The following is a 24864-nucleotide window of genomic DNA, read 5'->3' as shown; positions in this document are numbered from 1 at the left end:
CACCTTTTTCTGAGAACTCAGAGCTGAACAAGACTAACCAGTTTGTTGCAGAGATCTGGACTGCAGAGCAATACCCTTGTAATAAGAAATTGGTAGGAGCAGAAGTCTTGTTAGGGAGCTCCCTGCTACAGCAAGATGAGATGTGTTTTGGGGGACCTTTAAACCTTATCTATGTTTATCCCACAAGCCGTCACCAACGTGGCCATGCTGTGAAGAAATGCAGTCCCTGGTTGATAGAGCTGTGCTGGTAGAAACCTTTAGTGTAATTCCACCGCAGCAGCAAAACTTCAAGAAGGATGTACATAGATATTCATGTGTCTGTGTCACTCCACCACTTCACTGAACTAAAGCCTTGGTCCTTCAGCTTCTCTCAGCAGTTCTTTAAGCAGAAATACGGGTGCCAAGAGCAATACTCGTACCTAAGAAAGGGCTAAAGATGGAGGGCTGTTGAACTGCGGTGAGTGAGGCGGTGAGTGGCAGAAAGAATCTCCTTATTGGTACAGTTTGATGCCTCTCTTCCTCCGTGAGTCGATGCCTTTCTCTGTTCACGCGTCAGTGATTCTCTCTCCCGCTAGGCTTAAATTCTGCATCTCAGCAGCCAAGAGGTACAGGTAATAAATCCTGAATGCAGACAAGGGGTGCGTAAGATCAGGAATCTCAGCCTGCAGGATGAACCGAGAAGCTGAAGACGGAGACGATGGCTGAAGTCTGCCAAGATTCAGAGGAGCGCAGCAGCGTGCCAGATTTGAGCGTATCGGCCTGGTAAGTGTCCAGTAAGGGGGGCCTAACTGGGTCTGCAGTGCTGGTTTTGTGGTGCAGTATCACCACTAAAGTGGTTTTACTACAGAACTCATCTCAAAAACAGACCAGTTTTCCAAGCTAATGCAAGGCAAGGCCTTGAAGACAAATAACAATGTATTTATATAGTGCATTTCTTTTTACCAGCAAACATGAAAAAAAGCACATTGATTCCAGATTACGATGTCAGAGATACATGAAGAACATCTGTCACTATGACAGAATCATAAATCATTGCGCTGAAATCCTGACATGCCTTTTTTTCATTGGCAAAGTAGTTCTTTAAAATGGGATATAATTAAGTTGCTTAGAGCTGCATATTATCTATTTTAAACATGGTATTTTTCTCATGTGAAAAATGTCAGATGAAACATACCAGTTTTGTTTTTAAATGAAGCTAGTTTAAAAAAATGACCACTATATACCACAGCAATTCAGGGTGCTGCTAGGAATTGTCCCATGTGAAGAAATATAAGGAAAATAAACCTAGGAGTAAATGAAACAGTGCTGTAGGTGCACCAGCAAACCGTCCTGATGTGGAAGACAGATAAGTAGTAAGAGACCAGTATAGCTGCATCAGGAATTCTCCAGTGACCTGAATATCAAAAAGGAAATCCTACAAAGAGTGAAAGCAAGGGCATGTAAGTGAGATGAGTAATAAAGCAGTAGCATAAACATCTAGGGATAAACCGAGGAAGACTAAGTCACAAAAAGAGTTACAACTTTCCTGGAACATAAAATGGAAGAAAAAGAGGTTCTATAAATACCAAGAAGTTAGAGGAAGAGAAGGGCAGAGGCACAGATAACAGATACCCAGAGTAGAGTGAAATGTTTTATTACTTAGTTTGCTACGTTCTTCACATGCACATAAACATTAATGATAGGTACTTAACAACACTTGTTTTTAACAAGGGGAAGGACATATGCCAGAATAGGGAAAAAACATGTAAAATAATGTTTGAATAAATCAGATGCATGCAAGTCCCTAGAGCTTGTTAAAATTCACTTAATACATAATGCCCTCTCAACTTATCTCTGAGTTCATGGAAGAGTGGATATGTCACTGGGGCCTGCAGCGACTACGTAGCCTAAGATAGAAATACAGTCGGGATCACACTTCCAATTTTTGGTAATGATCAGAGATCTGACATTACAATATACATTTTGCAAATTATTTTAAACAAAACACCCAGTCAGTTTAAAGACTTGCTCTTCCTTAATGCTTGCCATCATGGCACATAGAGAAGAGAAGAGAAGAGAAGAGAAGAGAAGAGAAGAGAAGAGAAGAGAAGAGAAGAGAAGAGAAGAGAAGAGAAGAGAAGAGAAGAGAAGAGAAGAGAGAAGAGAAAAGAAAAGAGAGAAGAGAAAAGAAAAGAGAAGAGAAAAGAGAAGAGAAGAGAAAAGAAAAGAGAAGAGAAGAGAAAAGAGAAGAGAAGAGAGAAGAGAAGAGAAGGAAAAGAAAAGAAAAGAGAAAAGAAAAGAAAAGGAAAAGAAAAGAAAAGAAAAGAAAAAAATTTAATAAGGTTTCTTAAACGTGGCATTCACAGCAGACTCAGATTTGGGCACTATTAAGAAGTTGTTAGCTGCAGCCCTGGTTTGCAGGGTTATAACCATTTCTGCTTTTAAAAATGGGAAATGAAGAACCTAGGGAATTACAGTGTACTCTGCTTAACTTCAATACCGAGAAAGATAGTGGGACAAATTATTGAGAAGTAAATGCATACACGCCATGAGAATAAAGTGATAAGAAACGGCCAACGTGAATTTGTCAAACTAATTAATTTCCTTCTTGAACAAGGCAACTGGTCCAATAGATAAGGAAAAGAAGTAGAAATGACTGTATATTGACCCAAGATGTATCTTTACCTAAGTAAGGCTTTTGACACTGTCCTGTATGCTCATAAATGTCCCATTTGAAATCACTCCTAATTCCATGCACTGTTAAATGTACACCTAGCACAGGATTGTTGGTAGCTGCACTAGGAGGATATTGAAGAGGAGTCTTGCACAGCTCCTAATGGATAGGCTTCTGTTCAACGTTTCAATAAAGACTTAGATGACAGAATTAGAAATAATTATATACTTATCAGCTTGGTAGATGACACCATGTAAAGATTTGCAAAACGTACTTAAGGACAGAATTAGAATTCAAAAGTATCTCAATATGTTCCGAAAGGTTCTGAAACCCAACATTAAAAATTTGAACAAAGACAATCGCAGAGGACGAAATCAAAAGCACAACCACAGAATGCCACTGCAGATAAAGATCTAGTGATTAATGAGGGCCATGAATGAGTCAACAGTGTGATGCTGTTGAGGAAAAGAGATAAATGTAATTCTGGATTCTCTTGAATTGTCTGCTTGCAACAGTATATGTAAGACGAGATAATTAGCATGCTCTTCTTGGCACTGGTGAGGCCTCAGCTAAAATACTGTATTTTACTCTGAAGCACCGTAATTTAAGAAAGATGTAGATAAGCTGGGAAAAATCAATCCAGAGAAGATCAACAAGGACAAGGTTGCAAGTTTTGCTTTTGTTTTAATCTAGAAAATGTAAGACTATATGGGGTTCAACAGTCTTCAAGTATGTAAGAGGTTATTATAAAGAGGGTAGAGATATGTTCTTTCGTGCCTGATAAAGATATGGGCAAAATGCAAAGGAAACTTTTTCACTATGCTATAACAGGTATTACAGCAACACGTTGTAACTAGAAGAAAAGATTATCACTGGAATATATTACCCAAGAAGGTTGTATAATCCCTGTCATTAATTTTTTTAGATACAAATCAGATGGACTGCCATCTACAATTATCAAGACAATTGTGGTCTTTCTGAGGAATGTTTTGTAGTGAGTGGCTGAGATCCCTGGAACCGTGACAGAGCGTACAAGTTATTGCAAGGTAATCCATGACAGGTTTTCACTAAGAAAGCATTTGAAAATTCCACGTGTGGTCCTGGGCATATTCATTAGCCATTATGGCAGATTGCACAAGTTGTTCTCTGGACTTTTTTTTTTTTTTTAAACTTGTTTTCTTTTGATTTTATGTTGTGGTTGTTTGTTTGTTTGTTTTAAATTTACCTCAGGAAGCTTGGGTACAGCTTTGATTAAAAATATTGAGGAATAACAAACTACATAACCCCTTGAGATCCCATCCAAGTCTACATTTCTATGATTCATGTGCAACCTACAGTATTTTTTCTGAGTTGTTGAGGAGCTTTGCAAGCACAAGTTAATTATTAAACTAGTTCTTTTCCCAGGGCAGTAGTGACCTAATCATTTATGATAGTGCTCAAATGAGGAATTAAACAAGCATATCCAAAATAAACACCAATCAAATCATCTTTGCCAGTGGAAAAGGACAAAATCTTGTTTTCATGCCAGTAGGTCTGCAAAACAACAGCACAGATGCAGACCTCAGTAAATTTAACAAATCGGGACTTCTCAATCTGTGAGAAATTCTGAATTTTAGCAAGTGTTTTTATCCAAAATTTTAGGATTTTTTTCTAATTTGGAAAAAGATGGGAATGGGAGATGGGAATTAGAAAAAAAAATGTGTTTTGGAAAGGTTGGAGGGCTTGAACTACAACTGAACATTTCAACATTCAAAAATCAAAATGTTGCAGTCATGGTGTACCACATATGTATCTTAGGTAGGGGAGCACAAGGAACGTTAGAGGAGCCGCAGTCCTCCAGGGACCCTAGTATACACAGGAAAATGCCAACCAGAATTATAGTACAAATAAAGTAGCATTCTGCAATGAATTTTTTGTGTTAGCTCAAATTAAATCTTTTTAAAATCGTATTCCCAAAGGAAAACTGAGCAAAACTAAGTTTTTCAGAAAATGTGCTCTTTGTTAGAAATTCAAACCTGTGTAAAACTTCTGACAAACTCTAGTCACTACTTAATATTAAAAAAAAAAAAACCTATCTCAAAAATGTTTTCTAGATTTCATCAGAGTGCACGGTGGTGTTGACCCAAATATGACCATAAACACTGGAAGTGTTTGCAGTCACCATTGTTATTTTAGTCTAGTAAAAGATGGTCATAAGCCTCAAAGATAAGATCAGGGTCTGGACCAAATATGACTTTCCAGAAATTCAGAAATATTTACATTTGGTGTTTATTGATTAGGCCATACTTCAGTGAACGTCTGCTGGTCCTTTTGTTCTTTTAAAAATATATGTGACTTTTAGACACCAGAATAATGATTTCTTACTGCATGAGAAGTTTCTATCTTATAAACAAACACCGGAGCTTGTGAATTTTGCTGTGCAAATGGATGAATATTGACCTAATGAATCTGGCTAGCTTCAGGTCTACCATTAGACACCCTACCCTTGTTGAACAACAGTAAAAAGCTGCAGAAGTTCAAAAATCCCGGGACAAACCTGCCAGGTGTCAAGGATAGCCTTAATCCCAAAGTGCAAAGGGACGATTAGGCACAAGTGAATAAATCTCAGCTCCGCCGAGCTTGCCTAGGGCAGCCCGGGTGAGGCGGTTTCGTTGCTGGGACCCCTAAACCCGAAGGTGGACTGTTTGGTTTGTAGGCGAGGATGTTGCGTACAGCCCCACGGCACACGCCAACAGCCTAAAGTGTCTTAAGCAGCTTAAATAGCTTTAAGCAGCTTTGAAGACTTAGACACTTTAAGCTTATAAAGCAGCTTAAGCTGCTTAAACTGCTCTAGGACTTCCACAAGGGCCCCACAATGCTGCTCCTCGCCAGGCGGGTGTAAAGAAGCTGGCTGCGCCTGTGGCTCCCTCGCCATCAGCGGGAAAGGAGGAGCTACGGGGTTGCCACAGATCCAGCCAGGAGCCTGTGCAAATGTAAACAACTGATATTGACATATTTTGGAAATGATGTTGTATCAAATAATGAAAATTATACTCTTTACCCTTGATTAGCTCATGTTTCTTCCTCTTTCGTAGCTACTTCCCTTCCCCAGACACCTCCTTCTCTTTTTCTATTTTCTCCCATTTCGCTTAGGCTTTCTGTATCTATTTCCTCTCTAATTAACGCTTCCTAAAGAGATGCTTTTACTGCAGTGATATACTCTTACGAAGAAAACTTGTCTCAATTCAGCCTATTCAGTCCACAGAACCGAGCTGGGGGCAACCGTTCATTTGTATCACTATGGTTTAACCTAAATCTAGAAATTTTTCCTCAAAAGAAGGGTATGAGGTGACAGAAGCAATGTGGAAAAACCCAGCTGTGTAATCCCAGAAAGTACCATGGCAGCCATTAGAGTCTCACCTATAAAAGCACGTAACCAGATGAGCCAGCATTGTTCAGAAGAAGGAATACAGTGCACTGAATCTGCATTGCATTTCCTGGCATTCTGGAGGTTTGAGAAAAGGATGTAGGAGGAGGAAGTCTGGGGACAGTTGTCCAGGAGAATGGGTAAATGTGTCTTCCTACATTGGTAATCTCTTAGGGCTGAAAGGACTTTGTTTTCAGTTTTCACTCAACCTCTCTGAAATTGGGGTGTGCTGCACAAACCACAAGTTGTTCTGTTCTTACCAAAGGATGTAACACCCCCTCCCCTGACATACAAGTCAGCAGCGTGCAACTGAGTGACAATTGCCACCGTTTAGTGACAAGTCACTTTGAACTGCCACGTTAACACGTAGCGCTGTGGTGATGCTGTACCAGAGGTGATGTCCTTGCTGCTGAGGATCCGCTCAGGCCTGCAACATCTGGCTCTTCTCATCTTGGAATTCCCTTTCCAATTCCTTTAGTAGGAACATTCTGGTTGTCTCTTTCATATCTTTCACTCACTTCCTGGGTTCATATCCTAACTTCTCAGGTGTTCTCTCTACACAGTTCTCAATTTAACTGGCCCCATATTTTTCACAGGCTTACGAAGTCCCATCACATGCAACTCTGTATATATCACACGCTCTAATCACAATTTGGCTGCGAAATGTAACTGTAAAACTTATCATACTCAGACAATGTGTTCTAAAGACTGAAGGGGTCTAAGCAGGAAGAGGGATCATGGTCAGCCTTACTCACTGCTCTATTTTTTGCTGATTATCTATGTTATGCATTCCTAAATGGTGTTGCATATCACCATAGTGTGTACTGCGTGCACAGCATGTCCAATGTGGCATATTTATATAAGTGTCACTTAAAGCTTTCCTTGAGGCTTGATTTATGCCAAATGCTATTTTTTTTTCAGCAGCCTGAATGTATGTTTGTCTCCATTTTTATTGAAGAAAATGATTTCTAGCATGATCTATTCTTTTCAAGTAATCAATGCATTTTAATCCCTTTTCCTATTTATCCAGCTATCAATCATTGCTTCCTTCAAAATGTGTTCTAAAACTACTCCACCTATGATGCCAGTAGGATTCACTAGCTTGCTAGTAATTAAATTATTTCTGCTTCTCAAATATAGATTTGATATGCTCCCATCAGGTGATTCAACTGGCAGTTAATAGATTCATTCTTGGTGGAGTATTGGAACCATTGGAACATGGTTTCCTTGGGTTCATGCCCTGTGTCTACAACATTCTCCTGGTAGCCCCAGCTCCTTCTCAAGCTCCAGCCAGTTTGGCAGGAGAAACGGTAGGCTGTCGGGGCTGCCCATGGGCTTCCTGGCCGGTGGGACGGTGTTAGCTGCTTGGTGTCCATGCAGTTCTCAGGCTGGAGAAGAATATGAGTTGCACCCACCATTCCCTCAGCTCTGACAGCGATTTGGGTCTCACTTTCCTCTAGGCAGCTGCTCATTTGCATGAATGATTAGTGATGGGAATTAATGAGGTTAATTAAAGCTAATTATGAGCATGGAAAAGTCATCTTTTTGGAATTCTGAAAGGCTATATGTAGTCACTTATTCATAACACATGCATTTTCTTTCAAATGTTTTTCTTTACATCTGAGAAGAAAAAGGTCTCGTTAGTGTTACGAGGGAGTTCGGGTAGTTTTAGATCTGAAGGAGTTTTTTAACATTTTTAAACCAGAAAACATAGAACACCATGCATCAGGTCGCATATGCAGGCCGCAATTTGGCAGACACGTACGCGTATGCCTACTTTTCAGTTGGAACTCAATTTCCTTTGGCTTCCAGGAAACTTCAGTGTATGTTAAAATTAACTCTGCCGACTTGAGGTGATAGCGGCGCTGCATGCTTGCGTGTCTTGACAAACAACTGCGCACGTGCCAATGGAAAAATAAATTTTTCAGAGCTGCGGTTGGACTGAATCGCCAAGTGCTGGCCAGCTGCCGGGGTCCTGTTGCTGGGCAGACCACCAGGTGCTGGCCCGTCGTTGAGGGATACCGCTCCAATTACTAGCCTCTCGCACAGCAAAAATGTACAGGATGGCAGACTCGCCCTTCCTTCCCTAAACTCAAGACAACTGTCTCCTTGATGAGTCTGTGGGACCTCGCTACAGGATAGTATGTGGCTTCATAAGGCAAATTCTCACCTTTTTCTCATCCTTCCATCTTCTTCAGCATCTTCTGCCAAACCTTGACGTTCCCACCACTGTTTAATTTTTTAAAATAATCGTTTATCTGAAATAAACTGATAGTTTATTTCAACTTAAAAAAATAACTTTTCTTTATTTGTTCATAGTTTGGTTTTTTTTTCCTTTTCTTTTTTTTCAGCTTTGGTGGCTAGCTTCTTTGGCTAATGGATGATACAGTGAATTGCCTGAATTTATTACATGTCTGTGAATACCATTTCCCTAGATTGCAACACCAGCCCAATTCTTTGGCTCTGCTGGAAACTATCCTAAGAGGTGGGTAGAGTTTAAGATTTTAGGAAGAAAGCCAGTGTTTGCACTCTACCAATGTTGATTTCATACATTCTCTCTTGCATACTTGGTTCTGTAATTGGGCTGTGCTTCCATCTCCACCCATATCCTGCCTTGACACACATCCGTGTGCGGATGACGGGGGCAACGATGGGTGAGCCAGCCAGCCTGCAGGCTGAGTCACCCCAGGAAGGTAGACCGTCATCTGGCAATTAGGATGGAGAAGAAGGAAGTGTGCCAGCAAAACAGGTGATCTGAGCAATGCATTGCACCCCACATGCCAAAATGGATATTGCACAATGCTGTGCTATGACAGAGAAATGCAGAGAAGAGCACAAGCATGCATTTCCAAAATGGCCTTTAAAATAAGAATTAAAGAAATACCCAAACTCAGCCTATTTCTTTGCCACTTCAACACCAAAGGTGAATATAACAATCAAGAAATGGATAGAGCAGTGGTGTAGTATAACCCTCACAGCATTTTTGGTCGCTTTTATTTGTGTGTCTTTTCCTGTGCGTGGAGGCTCAAAAGCAGGATCACAAACACAATTTATGAGTATGCAACAATTATGCTATTTGTTGGATTGTACACGCAATAAATGGCTGGGACTAACATGCTATTAGCACTAATGTCCTCACCACATCTGATGCAGGTACCCACCGGGTTTCTTCACTGGGTTTCTGCTGGTCAGGCAGATGGTAATCACACGGGGAAGGTCTAGTCTCCATTGCTTCTTGCAATAGGCTGATTGTCAGTTTTGCTGAGTTGCTATCTTCTATTTTGACTTTTTTTTCTCAGGGTTTTAGAGCTTTTTGAGTTAATATTTTTTCCTTCAGTGACTGCTAGTGACTCAACAATTTTACTTCTGTCCTCGTTTCTGCTTGGGGTTTTTTTTATATATATCTTGCTTGGCTTAAGTTTATGTGCTGTCACTCATAGCTTAGCAACCTTTTTTTTAGTAAAGCAGAGCTGGGGTCATATGGCCGACCTAGGCCTTGTGTTAAAATAGGAAGAGTGTGTGAAAGATCTACCAAAATGGTGAGAGAGAGACTGATCTGTGCTTGTTGTCTGACATATTTCTAAACACCTTACTGGGTTAAAAATGTGGACCTTGCCAGATGGCAAAAAATACTCTGAGGGATAGATACTAACACCACCTGGGGTCAGATGTGCTATATAACTGGTGGTATCAGTGATGGTGTTTGTAACGCCAAGCAGAAAGTCTGGGAAGGATGGACTTCAAAGGGAAAGGGATGTAGAAATCAGTGATATGAAGCTGAAAACGAAACAGTGCTGCATGATATTCTGACTGACCATACACAGATGTATAAGGAAAAAAAAATTGCCTGTGAGGATAATTAATCACTGGCACAGGTTGCCCAGAGAGGTTTGGCAGTCTCCATCCTCAGAGGTTTTACAGGCACGACTGGACAAAACCCTGAGCAGCCTGGTCCGAGCTCAGCATTGACCCGGCTTTGAGTGGGGTGGATGGACTAGGGACCTCCTGAGTCCCCTTCCAGCTTGGATCGTTTGGTGACTGTGATTTAAGTCGCTGTTGAAGCCAGGGGTAGGTGAGGTGGAGAACTGGTGTTACAGAGGGAGAATGCTTGGTGTGCCATTTCCCAGTGTGGCTGAGACTCTGTAAAACTTTGCTGCTGCCATCTGTGTAAGGTGATCCCACCTCTCTCCAGGTCCTGTCCTGGTGTTCCTAGTCTCTCTCTCGAGCTAGCGCTGGCCCTTGTCCAACATCTCTGTGAGCTGTTTCAGCTCACCGACCTGGCAGAAGCTGATTAGTTTTTTTAAACTGGTTGGATTTCTGCTGATTTAGTTGGCTGAACTATTTCACTAAGAGACGGATGAGCACCGCAGCACGAGGAGGAGGTGGGAACGTGTGGTTAAGATTGGAAGGAGTTAAGGTTGGGCAGGGCCCTCTCAGTGGGAGTGAGCCATTAAGTTTGCCTTGCATCATGAAACAATGTGATATATCTGCAGCAGCTTCAGTACAGGCATAATGACAAATTGGGTGAGCCCAAAAAGGATGCATCATAAAGAAAATGAAAACTCAGAAATAAGAATTCTTTAATGCTAAGACCGATGAAAAGTGTGGAATTACAAAAAGGAACATGAAAGCAGACAAATCAATGAAAAATAATGTTCAAGGAAAGATGAACAGAGATATATTAAAGACCTAACACTTGAAACTGAAGCTTCTGCTATGGTGGGAAACCACAAATCTTGTTTACCGAGTTACAAAAATCCTGTGTGGCTAGTTTAAACAGGAAACAGAAGCAAAGATAGGGAAATGCGTACAACAGAGATAAAATAGATGGCCAAAGCATTTTAAAGAAGTCAGCAGCAAAAACTCAGCCCTACCTTGACAGGAGATTCTGTGACACAAGATGCTGTGACTTCAAACAACAGGAGATTGCCACTGACTCAGTAGTGGTATCAGAAAAGCAAGTTGTAGTCCAGTAGGTAGCAGCAAAAATGCAATGAAAGACGATTTGATTGTAGCAAAAATGCTAAGAGCCCATGGTGTCACTGCAGAAGTAAAATTTAAAAAGTTGTTGAATAAAATCTGAAGAAACCCCCAAACTTTTAATGAGGGGGAACATGTAGTTGTTAAAATATTTAAAAATGAGCCTGGGAAAGCATCTCTCTGCCCTATGCTATAGGGGAGGTCATTTGCAGGGGAATGCTGCACAAGATGACACAGATGATAGATGCAGAATTGAAGGAGAACAGCCTCTGGACTCAGGCCCAGAAAACTGGATATTCATACCAAAGAGCATCCTGAAAGAACACATGCAATGACTGGCTTTGCTCATCACCAGTTTCATTGATTTTTTTTTTTTTTTAAGGTTACTTGACGACGGCCTGGGGAACGCTTGTGGAACTACAGCACTCAGCTCATCCTCCATCATCACGGCCTTGCAGAGAAGGATGGATGGCTGCATCTGGGAGCACTTCTTAGTAGTAGACAGGTTAGCCTTGAAGACTGGTGTAAAACAAGGGTATGCTTGCTTTCTGTTGCTGTTTTGCATTATCGTACATAGCTACTGTGTAGGCAGCACAAGTAGCAGCATACCATGGGGTGGATTACACATATCTTGGAAGCGTAAATTGTGCTAGTAGCATTGTGTTACTGAGCTGTAGACCTGAAAAAAGCTGTGAAGATACATAACCTAGCAAAAAAAGTAAGCCAAACAGGATTCAGAATCAGCTATCAAAGCAAACATCCCTGAAAGCTTAATACTAAGCATCAAAGTCATGTTAGAAAACATAAATTCAGGGAAAGCAGAACAGGTTGCCTATCCTGTCCATATCCCACTCCTGAGTAATTAGGAGGGAACTGACAGAAAGGATAGGAGAGTCTTCCACCATTGACACTGCTTTCGACATATGGAAATCCAAGATACTCAGTCCCAGAATGAAAACAAGATTTTTAAAATTATTATTTGCATGTAATTGCAATGCTAAAATAGACCCTGGAAAGTAGAGACATCAAAGGCACTAGAAAACTAGATGCCTTGAAAGAAAGTCTGAACATTGGACTCTATCCTCAGCATAGAGTTGAACAGCCCACCAGTTCATCTTTCACCAGTCAGCAAGAAGCACAGGATGCACTTGGTGTGCATTCTCTGAATCGCAGCCCCCCAAGAATCCCCCACAAAAAGTGGAGACCAGCACATCTGAAGAAGAGGACGCTCATTAGAGATCTTAAGAAGACCCACCTCACAGGAATGACAGTGATCAATCTCAACCGTGTCCACTAGAAACACCAATGAGTGACAGAGAGGAATGGAAGACACTAAATTCCACTGCATGTGGAACAGCCTTGCTATAGGAAGAAGACAGTAAGACTAACGTAAGGGCTACTAGAGAATCCAATATATTCCCCAGAATTGCTTTGTTTTCTCTGTGAAGCAAAGCTTGCATTAGCTAGCTTGTTTTATTAGCTGCCACTGGAGGTATTAGTCGTGAACTTTACTGAAGGGAGGAAAATAACGCTCTTGCTCCAGAGATGCAGAGAGTAGCTGATGTCCAGACTAAAGCACTCTGCCAAATGCTTCAAGGAGCCAGGAGCCTGCTGCCAAGGCAGCGCCGTGTGACTGCTGCAGTCACGACAGACTGGGGAGAAAGTCCATGCCAAGAAGAGCTGGCAGGTGTGGGACTTGGGTAGTCATGCCACAGTGGAAATTACATGAGCCCTGATTAAAAGGGGTTTGCCTTTCATGTATCTTCAAAGGTATCTGGAGCCTACTGGCGTCATAAGCAACGATGGTTTATTTTTTATTACCTAGACCGAATGGGAGATCTTTAATCAAACTGTGTTGCATTAGAGACAGTTCTGCTGTTTAACCATAAATATTTGGGTGTGCAATCTGGTGTTGATCTGCAAGGTTACTAATATCTATAAAATAAGTAGTCCTTTTCTGAGTGATAAACCAAGTTGTCTCAGCTTCGGGTTAAGTTTGAGCTTAGATCTGAGCGTGCTTTTTGAGGCGATGCTGTTGATGTAAGAGGGCACGCAGACTCCTGTTACATTGAATACGTTCAGGATGTATCGTCTCTGCTACAATTCCCAGCCATTTTCTTAGCCAAATTTTAACACAAGCCTGCTATTTCTATCCTTTTTTTTAGAAGTAAAACTCTGCAGTCTGTTCTCAGCTTTCTTCTACTTTTCTCATAAAATCAGACCCACACATAGCCCAGATTCCTCAATGGTATCTGGTGAAATTTTTCCACCTTCTTGTGCTATATATATTCCTATGTCCTGAGCAGCAGCATGTGTCTGTTTTGAGTACAGACTGCTGTTATTTTAGATATCTGCCTCCATAAAGGAGCATCAGTGTTTCTTACATGCATTCATAATGAGAATTTATTCACTATTTTCACAGAGGCTTAACCTCATTTCCAAAATGAGGTTGTTCTTGTTCTCCAAGTTAAACAACTAAATATATATATATATTTTTTTTTTTTTTAATTTGGGAGTCTGCCCACCAAAGCCCATATGTATTTATATGTATATAGCAGTTGAAGTAAAGAGCCTTTTTCAGGAGAGGCTCTTAAATGTGTGCCTTCTTTTTAAGCACCTACTGAAGATACGTTTGGTGTGCGTTTACACACTTTTCTGAATGGGGGTGCATTGGAGAACTGGCTTGTTTTCTGGAATCAGAACCTTGACTGACATGTCACTGCCTGGATCACTTGCTGCTTGCAAGGCTGACAGCAGCGAGGGGATATAAACTGTAGCTCACACTTGCGTCACCAGTAATGTAAGCACGCATTGCACACATTGCGTGTAATCACACAACAGTTCCTCAGGTGAGATCATGCTGTAAAGTATCCTGCCTTTATGCAGTGGAAGCATCAAGATGAAGGCCACGGGTCCCAGAACACAGCCGTAACGAAGCAATATCTACATTATGACATTCAATTTTGTTATATAATTAGAGCATTCAATTATAGACTGGAAGACATACTTACACCGTAGTAGAATATTCTCTGCTGTAAATGAGGTTGGGTTAATTCCCTAACAGGCCGGGCAGTGATAAGAGGTAGAGATAAGCTCCCGGCACTGACTGGGGACAAAATTAAACAAGTGGCATGCTTGCCTGCCCTGCCAGCTCCCACGCCTTGGTCCTACGGCCACGACAGCCGGCTCCGCACTGAGAGCCCCCGCGGCAGAGAACAACAGGGCGACGTACGCTTTTTGTGATTATCTGCTAATAAATGATTTCTCCTTCGGATTCCCGCTGCAGCTCTGCTCTCGTGCAGGCTATCGGTTGGGTGGAGCAGCTGCAAGCCTTAGGAACAGCTAAGCCCCTTCAAAAATTTCAGTCATTTTCTTGGATTGATATTGGATTAATTTCGTTTCTGTGAAAACAATGACTGTTGATACGAGACCTTGTCTCTCTAGGCTGGTCTGGCAGGTTCAGCCATAGCTCACATAAGCTGGAACATTAAGGCTTGTTTCGAAGAGAGAATGTGAGCCAAGGCACAAACGTGGGCCCCTATTTTCCTTTGAAAAATATGATTAGCTTTTCATTTTTCTCTTAGGCAGCGTTAGGCTACTCCCCTGAGTGAGCCAAGGGTCCTTTATATTTTGTAGGTATTTGGGGAAATTACCTTGGCATTATTGTTCCACAAGTCACTTTCAAAATGTTCTAGATACCACGCAGAGATGCAAAGACAGTCTGTGACCAGAACACACAGCCTAGAAACAACCGAGATTAAATACGAGGGCAGCAGGCACAATGTACAAAACAGATAAATCAGGATGACTGCATAGTTGCATTCTTGTTTTTCCACTGTACTAACTCACAGAGAGCACAAAATAAGCCTGTGTAGCAAAGACGTATGAAAAAAGACATACTGGAAGAAAAATTTATGTTGTATTAGCATATTCTCTCCTGTAAATGAGTTTGGGCTAATTACTTATCAAGCCACACAGGGATAAGAGGGGGAGATAAGCTCGTAATATCACATTAGGAAAAATTAATTAAACAGAATAAACATAATTTATTTGATTCTGCTATTTCCTATTTCAATTGCTTGACATAGCAATCTTGGTAATGTTCTTTAACAAATTTTTTATTTATTTTCTTAAACAGAAAAAAGAGAAAAAATCAAAACAAGCTGGAAAGAGATGAACTCCATGACGATACCTCATTTTCCTCAGCAGAATGAGCACTGCAGAATTAGCACAGATTTCTGCTACTTGAGCTAATGGAGTGCCACCACCAGTCACGGGTTGTCATCCTCTGAGTAAAGCACTCTCAGAAGAGAGTCGCTGATGGGCACTGGTGAAAAACATGAACCGAGGATCTGCTTCTCGGCTGGGGTGACAAGTAATCGGGTAGATGTATGCTCCAGATGTAAGCTAACCTGCCGCGTCTCCTCCAGCCTCTCACCATCCTTGTCCTTTGCCTTTCCTGCTTCATCCCAGACCTGGTCTCCTCATACAGCAAGTCACAGTGGATCTCAGCTCCTGATCTCCCGATCTGGTTAGCTCTCTGCTCACTCCCAGTATGACATTCTTTGCTCCCAGTCTATTCGGCTGGACTGCTCTAACTCCCCAATCCCTCCTCCTGACCCCGTTCCTCATCTAGCACAGCTCTGGGATCCAGTATACCTATCTGAGATTTTCTTGATGGTGCATTTGAACAACTCCATCCTCTGTGCTCTTGATTTGAGCCACGGGGCTGCTGGGACCAGAGGAAGGCAGGGCCCCCGCTTTCCATTTGGGTGCCTAGACCTCTTACAGCTCACGGTAGCAGATACCTATCCATAGCACATGGGACCTTTAGGAACGTTTGCTGTTAAAACTTAAGTCATCTTTATTAAACGTGCACCGTGACTTTTCATACACTTATTTCATGAGGATAAAAACAGCACGTCCCTGACACAAATCTTCTATCAGATTTGAAGTCCTTGCACCAAACTTGCGAGATGTAGGCTTTGTCACAGAAGACACCAGAATTTTTTAAGCGCAGCACATTTTCCCCTACAGCCTGTCAGACACATCAGACATGTCTGAATTGTTTTACACTAGTTCCCCTTGAGAATGTATGTCAAGTAAGAAGTCTTGAATTATACAATCTTGTATTGTTTAGATAGGACAACGGGGTTGATACATTTAATCTCATAAAAAGCATTCTAATATCTTTAATGACCACTATACAGACTTTCATTCCTTCGAGAAGATAAGAAATGTCCTTGCAAACAAGAAAAATTAGATCCTGCTGTGCCAAGGCCTACGCTCTAAATAGTTCAAGGTGACCAGTGTACAGCTCAGCCTGTTATATAAAATAATTTGCAAAGGTCAGTAAAAATTAAAGACAAAATGACAGTCTTTTCAAGAAAAAAACCCCAGTGATAAGCCCCAAGGACTATGCTGAAATTGTGTCCAGTAAAGAAGAAAAGTATGAGATTAGATTTAGTGGGACAAAATTGATATACTGTAGAGTAAGACTCACTGATGAGCAAAATCATGAGTGGATGGGCTATTCTGCTTCTCTGGTGCCCCTAACCTGGTGAGTCAGCTGCAAGGATGCTTAATTTGACCCAAACTGCAGGAAGACAGGTAGACAGTGGCAGCCCAGCCCAGCCCAGCTGCAGTCATTTGCCCCCTCCCCTGCAGCCAGTCCACCACGGCTCCTTTGCACTGGGCATTTATTATCAACATGAAAGCTGTACAGGCAAGACCGGGGTAGGAGGAGGAATCCAGGTGGCCTCACACCTCCGCTTGCACTGGCTAAATCCTGAACAGCACCTGGAATGAGACTGTCATAGCCCCCTGGTTTGTGCTTTTCCTTCCCTCCCTTGTTCTTTCATTTTTCATGTGTGTTTCCCTTTTTTTTTCTGTTTAAGAAGAGTCTGCTTGAGATGTTAAAGCTGTGTCCTTTGGAGATCTGTTGCAATGTTGTTAACAGACAGTTTCCAAAAAGCTGTGTTAGAGACAGCAGGGCACTGCTGCAATTTCCATGTTTCCGTGTGACCACCAGACAATAAGCTGTGCTGGAGTTTTTCTAGCAATGAACTCGCTATTCAGAGCCAACAGCAGAGTGAGCGGCTGAGTCCCCTTCCCCTGCAGCTCTTCTGCCTTCTTTGTCCCTTATTCGTATTGCCTGCCTCTCCAGGGAAGGACTGGGCTCGGACAACAGCTCCTGTAGCAGTTCCAGCCCGTCTCAGTGAACTGAATAACTCTCTTTTCTAAAGTAGAAAAACCAATAACTTGTCTTTCTTACTATCTCTTTAAGCCTGTAAAACAATGGTGTTTTCCTCATACAGATTCTTAATAGCGCATGGAAATTGGAGATTTTTAAAATGAAAGCCTTACTTTTCTGCATTCCAAATATTTTTATTCTTTTTTCCCCTTATTTTTTCTATCTTTAATAAAGGGTTTACAAGATTTGGTGTGGTTCATGTTGCCACAAGAATAAACGAGCTAAGATTTATGCATTTGAAACCTCAAACCCTATCCCAAAACATGTTTAGCAATATAGTTTTCTTACAGTGACACAGTACCTTTAATACATTTGACCCTCTGGGTCTATTTATTTTACTGAAATTTGACTCAGCAAAGTTAAATCCCCTTATATCATTCTGCAAGACAACTCATTTTATGTCTGGATACAAACCAATTCACCTCCTAAGCCGCATAATCAACTCCCACCCTAACATGCCAGTTAGCACTAGTGCAGCTGAATGGAGAAAGAAATTCTGATGGCTTTATAGAAATGCGCTTAATTTCTATGGGATGCTCGGTGAGTATCACAATAGTAGACAATGAATTAACTACTATGTCTACCGACGTGCATTTTCTTTGGCTTAGGTAACATTTTTATGTAAGGGGATGGCAGCCTACTCTCATCATATTAAGCAAAATTCTTGCATGGATATCATGAAGTAACCTTTTTTTTTTTTTTTAGCTTATTTTTACTTGACACTTGAGAAACTGTTCTGTAATGACAAGCTCTGGAACAAAAAGCTAAAAGACAGAGTATCTTCTGTGTTTGAAAGGTTTTCCATGTCACTGCAAATAAGAGAAATTATGGAAGCATCTCATTTTCTAATTACTCTGTATTCTCCAATCAACATGGTTTCCTCTTCCCTCTTGCTATATACTCTTGTGTGCAGATTTTGGTGTGTCTTTGTTTTATTTTTTATATTTACATATACTTATTAACAAGCAAAACAGAGAAATCAGTTGTTTAAGGATATGCTGGAGTGAACCGCTATAGGAAAATGATATTTATTTCCATGTCCATGCTATGGAAGGCTAGCTGGGGGATACCTCTTTTCACCTAAACATCGTAAGTCCATTGGAAAAGAATTAAAGGTTGGTCAAATAAGACTTTGCTTTTAATTTTTTTTTTTTTTAAACCTCTTCCCCATTTCATGTTAAACATTAGAATCTGGGCAAGACAGCCGATTACCTCAAACCATAAACCAGTTCTTTCCCTGTTTCGGTGAAATCTGCTTGATACGTGTCCAACCCTTTTGATCTCCAGGCTCCCGGTCTGGCCAGACTGAGATGTTTCGACCTGGGCTATTATTTTCTTTTCCTCTTCTCCCCATTGATCTAAACCATCGAGAGGCTGGGCTCTTGAAGGAAGGGGGCTTGTAACCTGACATACAGCGGCATCCTTGGCTGAGCAGCTTACAGAGAGAGCCCAAAAGCTCTCGGTATTCTCAGGTTCCAACAGCCCAGCTCTTATGGTACCCAAAGCATGGCTGCACATCTGCCTCACACTGCCTGATTACAGCACTTCCAGGCTCCGCCAAGCTGGTGATGGCCACAGGACCGCAGCCTGCAGAGGGAAAGACTGAAATACTGCTTTTATCAAGACCGGTGTATGAGAGGTAATCACTGGTTGCTTGTAAGTCTGAATCACTCAATTTTTACTGGCTTGCAGTATCGCTAACAGAGTTTCTTTTTTCCACTACCTTGTTGAAGTGGAAGAGGCTCTTCCTTTTTATTTCAAACATTGTTTTTCTTCAGCTCCCTATATTTCCTCAGAAAGTCCTTAGGCTTTTTTCTTAATATAACCCTGTGCCTTGGCTACAGCACGTTATAGGTAATCGTATGAGAAGAGTGCGGTATATCTCACATGGCTACTGCATGACTCTGATCTGACACGATCTCGTGGTAACACTGTTGGGACGTGATTGCTATATTGCAGTCAGCACAGGGCTGGCACAGCGCTGGCGAGAAAGCGTAAAGGCTGCAATAGAAATGCAGCAAAATTGGGAAGGCGGCAGTCAAGTGTGGCAAAATGTGAGCAAAGGCATGGAAAGACTGAAATGGAAGGGAATATTAACTGTAAATACATTCAGGAAAAAATATTGGAGGGTGAAGACTCCTACTGTCTGCAGACACTGGAAATGCAGATATTGACAATGAGAAGAGAATGATTTATTTATTTTTTTCTTGATAGAGAAGACTGTGTGTAGGAAAAATTAGGTAGGAAAATGAAAGGAAAACATTAACAAATGCACCCACAACTGTGAAAGATGTTGGACTATGGCATCACAGTCCAGTTGCAACAGTGGGAATCGTTAACTTGAGCTGTTTAGCATTCGTATCTGGGCAAATCTGTAGAAAATTACGGAATAGAAAAATTCTGCACTGGCCTATTGGATAACCATAAATAATTTAAAGCAACTACTATCTTGTCTTCTACAATTCAGTGGACAACTGACTGTGCTGTTATATAGTTTTATCACAGCCATCTCCTTTTAGCAGAAAATGGTGTTTCTTTTAAGCTACTGTACATTTTTTTAACCGCTCCTACTTTGTTTGTTTAATTTTCTCAAGGGAAAAAAGAGTTGTAATGTTCATCGCATGATACTGATGCTATTCACATCCATTTTTTAGATTAAACCTTCTCAGTTTGTCACTCACCTGTGATTAATCAAGTAGAAGCTAAGAAATAAAATTATGTAAAGCTGAACTAACATTTCAGTCACTGCAAAACTGTGAGTAGGGACAGTAAGGGAGATTGCCAGGAAGTCCAGTCTGGTCCAGTTCTAGCTTCTTCGATGGAGTTATGCTGAACCATGTTTGTTGATAATCTCAATATTGGACATCCTTGTTATGTTCTTTTTAATACAGCATAATCTCAGTAAGAGTAATAACTTGGAATAACTTTGGTTTGTTCCATATCTGAAATTAAAATTATGTCATTAGCTGTGAGTTGTGTCCCAAGATGGAGCAAAATGCACCCAGTCATTACTTGAGACCAAGAAAAAAATTGCAATACTCTTATTTTAATCTTTTAGTGGATGGCAATAATGGCAAATTAGAAATTACTTCTGAGTTCTAACTTCATTTTAACATTTAGGATATCTGCCTGCTGCACGTTTTATATGACTTCCAATTACAATAATATGTGAGACATCTCAGTCTTTGAGGTCCCTCACAACATGCCTGCGAGACAGGAAAATGCTGGTTTTGTGCAAATGCAAACAGAGCAACAGACTCACTAATTTTCCCAGGGAAGTATGTGACATATATATATATATTAAAGAAAGTCAATCCAGTTGTCTTTAATCCCAGAGTATGTCTCTAATGGATGAACCATAACCCTTGACCCTAGCTGAAAAGTGAAATGATACCTTCAAAACATACATTAAAATTCATGATACTGTAAATAACTAAGATATTCCTTTGGGGTATGGCTTGTTTGGAAAGAAGTAAAAGAAATAAATTAGGCATTTAGCTAGTTCCATATTGCCCACAGTTCTACAGAGTTGTGAAGAAAACAAATCTGGAGTGCTGCATTGCACAACTTCATAATGCTGCAGTTAGATTTTCCCTTGTATTTACAGACTGGTTTATTTCAAAATGTATTCAAGCATTGGAAAATCATAAATATGCAGCTCCACAGATCTGGAGGTCAGATTTCTGTGACTGTAATACATAGTTTCTGCTTATGAAGCTCTCCAATTTAGGGTCAAACTCTGCTTGCTTTACTCACGTTTGATTTAGGATGGAAATACACATGTGAGTGAAGGAGCAGGTTTTGTCACAGTATTATCTGGCTGCACAGTGGTGACACTGCTCCAAATATAAACAAAAATATGTACTAAGGTGCTAATCTAAGAGGGGCAGAATATGACAGGTTTGGTAGGAACATTTCAAAGAGGTGTAACAGCGCTTGCATGGTTTCGGTTCTTTTTCTCTCCTTACCAGTACTTCTGAAGGTTCATACCAAATGCAGTCAAAGCCTCGTTCTGACTCCTCTATTAATACTATGAATTTTAAATAAAGCAAGTCAAGAGATACAAAAGCTGGTATCAGTCTTAACCTCTTCAATTTTGCCTGTATGCCAGCACGCAGTATTTTGGATTGTGCAAACCTCCAGTCCTACTGTTCACTACGCCGGCGTAAAGGAGCAGAAAGTGAAATGTTTAGCATGTAAACTTCCCCTTTAAATCTGCCAGAGGGACACAGAATGGCCTGCCCCGAAGTCACGTAACACCCTAAATCAATAGTCCTTCACTGATGCATGCGAACCACAGGCCTCTGACCTTAGGGCTAATCCTTCTGTAGCCAGGCGGTACTGAAGGAGTTGGGTGGGACACTGCAGGGTCCCTCCGGCAATTGCCACCCTGTTGGGGTGTTTAATGAGAGACTGGATGGAACCAGCAGCCACGGTGTGCATCTCAACTCGTAAGAATTAGAGGACTATTTCTGTCACCTTATGTATTCTTTTTTAGTTTGTGAAATACTGTTTCTGATCATAAATGTGATTAAGAATAACCCCTTTATTTTAAAGCCAGAGGAGAGCGTGCCTGGGAAAGTGAAACATGGGCATCAGGGTATCACCTATGCTCTGTAACTCTGCTGTGATGGGACACAGTCATTGACTTTTAAAGAGTTTCTTTACAGCAGTCAACAGAAGGATATAACCCCGCCAAAAAATTGGAACACAAAAAATGTCTTGCTTGTCATTTAGCGGTGCTATGTTCTTGTAGGCCATGACTGAACATTTGAGCAGCTAAGGTGGCACCGCTTTATCACTGGCACTGTTGCCAAAAGAACTGTATGTCAAATCGTAACCTCAGGAAGGAATTTCTCTACAGCTGGAAATCGCATGTGGAAAACCAAAGGCAAAACGAACTTTGCCTGTCTCCCACCCTTTTCCCCCAGATGCTAACCAAAGACCGAGTAGGAAATGCTCTTCAGTATTTGCCCTGATCCGTAAACGCCTTGTGCTAATTGAGAGTAAAATGTGCTGGGTTTACATATTGTCTATCTAAAATTCCTATATATAATATCTATTCCCTTTAATTTCATTATCATATAATCCCTAAGAATTAAGACCATAAATAGTGATGACAGAATGAAAAAAATTGGAGAGAGGCTTGGGATATCTCATCCTTTAAATCTTGGGGCTTAAATAAGTCAGAGTGCCGTGTCTCCCATCGCAAAGAAGGCTTTCGGAGCCAAGAGGCCAGGTGAGGGCCTCGAACTTTGTGTACAACAGTCTTGACGTCTGTCCAGACACAGATGTCCAGAGGGCTCGGAAGGTGTTATTCCAGGTAATGCAGTCCTGTGTTTATCCACTGTGGCTTTTAGCCAGGACTGTGACTTGTTTATCCTCTATTTCACTGTCCCACCCTCTATTCAGGGTTGTGCAGAGAAGTTGCATAATAAAACAGAGAAGTTGCTTTGGCTCCAGCTGGTCCTGGTGCCTGTTGTCCACTGTGGGTTTGGTTTAGTTGTGTGGATGAGACTTGGGACACAATGAGAGAGAAACTCTAAATAGCTCAGAGGCTTTTTAGGAGGTGAACATTTTATTTACTAGCTAATTGCTACTGCAAATGAAATTTTTGGTAACCAAGATAAAGTCAGTTATATCTTTCTGCTAGGAAATTTGTAGCATGCTTCTTTGGTTTAAATTGATGGATTCTGAATTTTCTAATAAGCTTTGCTTCATTGAAAACCAACTCTGTAAAAGTAGCAACATGTAAAAGCAAACCAACCCTTCTTATTTTCCCTGTATATGTATTCAGAATCCTATCTCCAAACCACCTTAGAGAAAGTTTTCACTGCTATTTTTTTCTCCTGTTAGCTCAGCATAGCCAACAGTAAAGCCTTGTTTACATTAAGCAAATGTGCAATGATGCAGCAAAATCAATTTAGTCACACTGATGCAAATCCCTCATACGGATGTAATGCCTGTGTGCAAAGTAGGGCATTTCTGAATGTACACAACGTTTAAAATGACGTGAAAGAGAGAGATTCTATTCTTCCCAGCTGATTCCTTAATGTGATTCATATAGATGCCCCTGAAAGCTTAAGTTGAAAGAAAGGGACTTTCTGGTCAAAAAGAAGGGTTCATTAGCAGTATCGTTGATCATGAAGGAGTATCATGACCTTTAGATTGCAAGTTGTGGTAGCTTAACAGATAGATTAATACTTTAAAAAAACAGCCTCTACATGTAAACTGAGCATATTTGACCTCAAAATCATTGGGCAAATAAATATGTGATTACATAACTCCATTTTACAGTTACTTTTCAGAACAGAAGTGAAAATGAATGTATTTTTGGTCCTGGGCTGTTCTTAGTAATTTAATGTGATCTGTTGTCAACAAGAGGGAAAACAAACCTCTGACATCCAATAAGAAGAGAACAAAATGTACCTTACTGTGCGTATTCAGCCAAAGATCTATGGGCAAAAAATGGCACAGCCCGTGAAGGCGTTACTGAAAACCAGGTGGGGTCAGCAAGTGAGGTGACTGTAGGAATACCAGTAATGAGATAATGACCATTTTCCTTTGCAGTCTGCAGAGGTTTGGGGATTTTTTTATTATTATTATTATTTTGTGAGATTTTGGTTTTTTTAATAAAAATGCCTCGGACAATTGTGAAGTTGGAGTAAAAGTTCTGGTAATTTGGTAAATGTCTTTTAGATGTTTTTTGGGGAAAAAAAAAAAAAGATTCCAAATACTTTATGTTGCAGTATAACATTTATTTAGTATAGTAATAAATGAAAGACCAAAATCCAAACAATGTATTTTTCTTGAAAACATAGTTTCTAATCAAATCCAGACAATGCCTCAAAAGTTTTTCTTTACAAAGTATTTTAAAACTGGGGAAGTGTTTTCCTAATCTGAATGGAAGCACAATCTGAAACCTGGGAATCTGCTGTTAAATGAAATTTTGATTCTCCTTACAGCTAAAGACTCACACCAGGGAAGTAAAAAAAGATGTCATACGGGGCTTCCTTTCCATGTGCATTCATCTACTACCATCGCTCCCGATGCTGAAAGTGACAAAGCAACATTTTTTTCCTCCCCCACCCTCCCTAAAAAAGAAAAAGAAGTTTAGGAAGTCCCTTTTTAGGAATGAAGTCAGGGCAGAATCTCATCCTGGTGGGTTACAGTCTCCCAATGGAGCCAGGTGACTTGAGAAACACTGTTCTGCAGGTCCAAAGGGAATTTCCCAGAAGCATACATTAACAGGCGTTTGCAATGCTTCATTTTTTCTAACAGCAGCGCTAACGCTAGTAAGAACCCGAGAAGGAAACCCTCATCAGATAAAGAGACAGGGGCAAGACAAGTCCTTAGGCAGGTAGGGAGCTAAGCACTCAATTATTACTGAATTTCGAATCCACAGGCGCTACAGCTATACCCCCTACCTTATAATTCCTGAGATTACTGAGATTTATCAACAGAAGCTGTGGCCCCCACTGGATAATTCCCGAGTTCCTTGAAACGAGTCTAATACCCAACAGGGTTACTTGTGCTGCTGCAGAAAGCTATTTCTGGCCTTTTACGTGTCAG

Source organism: Grus americana, chromosome 1, assembly GCF_028858705.1.
Source record: "Grus americana isolate bGruAme1 chromosome 1, bGruAme1.mat, whole genome shotgun sequence".
Taxonomy (NCBI): domain Eukaryota; kingdom Metazoa; phylum Chordata; class Aves; order Gruiformes; family Gruidae; genus Grus; species Grus americana.
Note: the sequence above shows the minus strand (reverse complement) of the source record.